This window comes from Chrysochloris asiatica, unplaced genomic scaffold, assembly GCF_000296735.1.
Source record: "Chrysochloris asiatica unplaced genomic scaffold, ChrAsi1.0 scaffold00154, whole genome shotgun sequence".
In the NCBI taxonomy this organism is placed as follows: domain Eukaryota; kingdom Metazoa; phylum Chordata; class Mammalia; order Afrosoricida; family Chrysochloridae; genus Chrysochloris; species Chrysochloris asiatica.
In genome coordinates, this window is record NW_006408672.1 from 2,662,243 (window position 1) to 2,667,180 (window position 4,938).

The following is a 4,938-nucleotide window of genomic DNA, read 5'->3' on the forward strand; positions in this document are numbered from 1 at the left end:
CAGTGTAACCTCATTTATCCCACTTCCTCTCTGTGCTTCTTGTTTCCATTCCTTCTCCTTTCCCAACCCTTCTGAATTTTGTCCTTGGGTAAGTGCTGTACTTTTGATCTTGAATGGTTGACCATCGTATGGTGTGTGTACCTCACTAGTATTGTGGTTCCCCCTATATACCTATCTACTGCTTGCCTAAATATTGAGCTACAGGGATGAGTTCCGTTCCAGACTTGTAGTGTGACCACAGGCCACAATCTCAGAAGTCCTAAATGTCTCCATCTGATCAGTAAGCTTGTTTTTGTTTTGTTTTTTATGATTTTGAGTTTTATTCCACACTTTCCCCCATTCTATCCAGGACCTTCCCATGTGTGATCCCTTTCAGAGCAATCAGTCTTGGTAGCTGGGCACTGTCTAGATCTTCTGGTCTCAGGGTCATGGAGACTGATGCTTGCTTGCATAGTCCATTAGTCCACTGGTTCCAAGCAACTTCTGTTTTCATCACTCTTATTTCCTCTGGACAGGGAAAGACCAACAGTTGTACCCTAGACAGCTGCTCATGAGCTTTTAAGATCTCAGTCACTACTCACCAAAGTAAGATGTTGACCATTTTCCCTGTAGAACTTGTAATGCCAATTGACCATGGTGTCCCCTGAGAGTATGGTCCTGAGACCCCCCCACACCCAGCAATTCATTCCTTAAAGGTGTTTGAGAATGTCTAAGGAGTTGTTATAACTTTGCCTCTTGTATGCTCAACCACATTCATGGGTATGTTTGCAGCTAAGATAAATACCCATGTACAGATTCCTCTGTCAAACCAACAAGTATTTGTGGGTATACCCCAGCACTCACTTAACCTCTGTGTATCCACCTATGTTGTAGTTGTTGTTGGGTGCCATCAAGTCAGTACTGACTCATAGTGACCCTATGCACAACAGAATGAAACACTGCACGGTCCTAGGCCAACCTCACAATTGTTGCTACACCTGAGCCCATTGCTGCTGCCACTGTGCCAATCCATCTCATTGGGAGTCTTCCTCCCTTTCTCTGACCCTCCACTTTACCAAACATGATATCCTTCTCCAGTGACTGGTCTGTCCTGAAAATATGTCCAAAGTATGAAAGATGAAGTCTGGCCATCCTGGCTTCCAAGAAGCACTTTGGCTGTGCTTCTTACAACACAGATTTGTTTGTTCTTCTAGATATTCATGAAACATTTTTGTGGTGCTGCATGTTTCTTTGTGCTGCATGCCTTCCTGTGCTGAGGTCATTTTTTATATGTGCTTTTTTGCTTGTCAGTTTCTTCATAGTTGTAATGTCTCCATGTTTTCCTTGGATTTTCCTTTCATTGATATGTTGTCAAGTATTCATTTTCTTTGAGATTAACTTTTCCCGCCTTCTAAAGCAGTCTGTTCTATCCTGAAATCTACCTGAACTCCTCACCAACTGGATCTCTGTTCCTATATTTTCCCCCTTCTTTCACATTGTAATTGTTTTGATCATAGACTGACCTCCCAGATCCTCTGATTTTGTTCTTGTAGTGTTGTTCTGCTCTGGGGTCTTCCATCTCTCGACTAAATTCCAGGTGGTGTTGCCATGCATGTCACTCTATGGTTATTGCCTGTCCTTGTTGGTTGTCAGTCCAAAGAACTTCCTCTAGGATGTTTTGAAGCACTGGGTTGGCTTTTACAAAGTCCCTTAATTGCTGTTTATCTTGCAATGTTTGATGACACCATAATATTTGATTGACAACTTTACTGGGTAAACAATTCTTGATTGGCAGGATTTTTTCTTTCAGAATTTTATATATCTCTCCCCAATTCCTTCTTGACTGCATAGTTTCTGCTAAAAGATAAGAGTTTAATCTTATTTGCTTGCCTTTGTATGTAAAACTTCTCTTTTCCATAACTGCTTCCAGGATTCTCTCCTTGGTGTTATACATCTTGGTGATTTCTTTTTTTTTTTTCCTGTTAACATTTTAATTTTTTCAAAGTAACAGGAATTATATACGAATGACAGTAGACCCTTGCCTCTTTATTTGTATCAAAATAAAAGATAACTCAAGATGAATTCTCAAGAAAGAAAAGAAAGCTATGTACATAAGGGACTATTTTCCTTCATCATCTCTGCTGTTACGGAATCCTGAAAGACGTTGTGATAACTTGTAAGAGGTACATATACTGCTGATACCATTTTGCCAGCAAACCACCTGCCATGTAATGCATTGAACAGCAGCAATAGTTGCAGGAATTGAAGGGCACTTCACATACATAGTGCCCTGAGCTGAATTTTTATTGACATAAATATGGATAACTCCTCCATGGTTATTACATTCTTCAATTACATCATCCTTAATTTCTGTATCCCATCCAACTTTCTTCCTCTGTTTGAGGATTAAACATGTTAGATAGTAGAAACACTGTATTGCAAGTAGTTGAACAGAGGCTGTGGCTGCTAAAGCTGAAGCTTCAGTCTGCTGGGAAAATCTTGTTTGTAAATCTATAACAAAAGAATTCTGCCACAGCACCAAAGACCAAAGAGCCACTCATTTGTAGAGCCTGTTGAGCTGGTGGTGGAATCTGAAAACCTGTACCCTCTTCAAGGCTTGCCATCAATTGGAGGTAACCTGTTGTTCCCAGATCAATTCCAATCCTTTCCAGTTCATCACTGTCCATAACATGACCTACTTTCATTGGCTTTCCAGCTAATTCAAATCCATTAAATTGTTCCAATGCCTTTTTGGCACATTCTGAATCAGAAAATGTAATAAATCCATATTCCTTGGATCGACTCCATTTCACTATCCATCATGAGCTGTATAGTTTCAATTCTTCCATAAGGCTCAAAGATCCCCCGAAGCACATCTTCAGTTCTGTTAGAGTGTAATGAGCCCACATAAAGTTGCATAGGTTCAGCACTGCCCTTGTGTAGATTGCTTGCCATTGCTGCAGCTCTGTTGTTTTGTGTGTGTGTGTGTGTGTGTGTGTATTTTTTTGCCTGTGATGTTTGTACTATGATTGGGACTCCTAAAACATGCTGCCCAGTTAATCCTATGGCTAGAGGCACTGAGCTAACATCGACAAACTCCACATAAGCAATCCCTTTGGAACATCTTGAATTTCTATCAGAAATCATCCTCACATCTCGAACCTTTCCTACTGTAGAGAAAAACTCTTCTAAATCCCTTGGCCGAATTCTTGCTGCAAGCTGCATGCAGAAAAAAGTCCTTGCATCTGTTTCCTCGGGAGTTAAATTATCAATAGGTTCTCTCACAGGACTCTTGTCCTTTCAAAATGAACTTTTGCTTCGGGAACCTCTTCTGCTAACTGTGATGCTATGAGGTAACCCAATCTTTCCTCAGATGGCATTGATAAATTTTGGTCCGGAATAAGGACTTCTGTAGCAGCCACGGAATCTGCGATCTCCACTTCTTGAGCGACTCTGTCTCATTTTTTGGCTTCTACTTTGCTTCCTTTCACGGCTTTGGCGCTTTTTCCTTTCTCTATCTACTTCGTTTCCTCACTTTTGTTTCTCTTTCGTTCATGACTACGACTTCTGCTCTTGCTTTCCCCCTCTTTTTGCTACGTTCTTCATGGCCGTTGGCACTGCTCAACTTGTTCTTATCCTTCTAGTAAGGAGCATCAAGCAGTGCTTCAGTATCAATATGGTCTGCCATTTTCTCCAAACACCTGTGCGAGTTTTCGGGCACCTGTGAGGCTCGTATTCACGAAGGATTGTCTTCGGCCACCACTGCTGTTGCTACTGTAAAGCCGCTAGGCCCAGGCTGCACTTCTGTCCAGCCCGAATTTCGGGCTCCGAAGGCGGCAAGGCCCGAGCGGATCTAAAAAACAACATGGAATTAGTTGAGCCCACTCGGGACAGCGAGTTGGCGGCTTTGGCAGCTTAGGATCCTCTCCTGTGACAGCAGTGGCAAGCTCCCTGAAATGGTGGCTGCTGCTCCCTCTACTCACATTCACCTTGGTGATTTCTTTTGAGAGCTACCCTTCTTGAAGTTTGTTCAGCTTCTTGAATGCTTATCTTCTCATATTTCACGACGTTAGGGAAGTTTTCTTCGGGCAACTCTTTGGTAATTTTCTCTATGCCTCTTTTGGGTTCCCTTCTTGTTCTGGAATCCTAATCACACATAAATTATTGCCTGTGATGGTGTCCCATATGAATCTTAGTTTTCTTTTGATATTTTCTTCTGTATATCTGATTGTTCTTATAGCAGACTATTACTGAAAAATGTATCTTCACACTCACTAATTTGGGCTTCTGTTAATTCAAATCTATGTCTTTCCTCTTTAAATGCATTATCCATTTCTGGAATCTTCATATTAATTTTCTGTATTTCCATTGAAATTTTTGTATTGCTAATTTTTCATTGATTTTGCCTGTTTGTTCTTTGTTCTTGTAATGTTTTCTTGAACTTATCTAAAGATTTGTCTGTGCTCTCCTTGGTTTCATCTGCAACTTTCTTGATCTTTTTATCAGTTCAATGAATTCTTTAGAATTCTTTATCAGGTAATTCCAATCCCTTGTCTTCCTGAGAAATGTTTTCTGGCTCTGCAATTTGGTCACTTCTTAGAGGCACTCTGTCTTGTTGCTTTGTGTGAACTGAACTTATTTGTTGTCTCTGAGACTTTGAGTGTCATTGCATTTATATTTAATTGATAACTGCACGTTGGCATGTTCTTAGGCACTCACCACCTGCCTCCTTGAAGGTTTGATAGAACATGAAAGTGTGTACACTTCTCTAGTCTCCATTTGTGTAGTTCAGTTCAGGGTGTGCTTGGCTGCTGTTGGCTGCTGTCTGTCATTGATCAGGTAGTATAGGGATTGGTAGTGCCTCTTGTCTGGTGGATGGAGCTGCAGAAGATATAATTATGACTGGGATGTATGGGAATAGTTGTTGTTTCTCATCAGGTAGGGCAAGAAAAAAACAAC

At 41.0% G+C, this 4,938-nt stretch overlaps 1 pseudogene; it reads right to left on the reverse strand.

Moving 5' to 3' along the window:
* Positions 1-2,082: 2,082 nt before the first annotated feature.
* Positions 2,083-3,667, reverse strand: LOC102817178 (annotated as a pseudogene).
* Between the last annotated feature and the right edge of the window lie 1,271 nt (positions 3,668-4,938).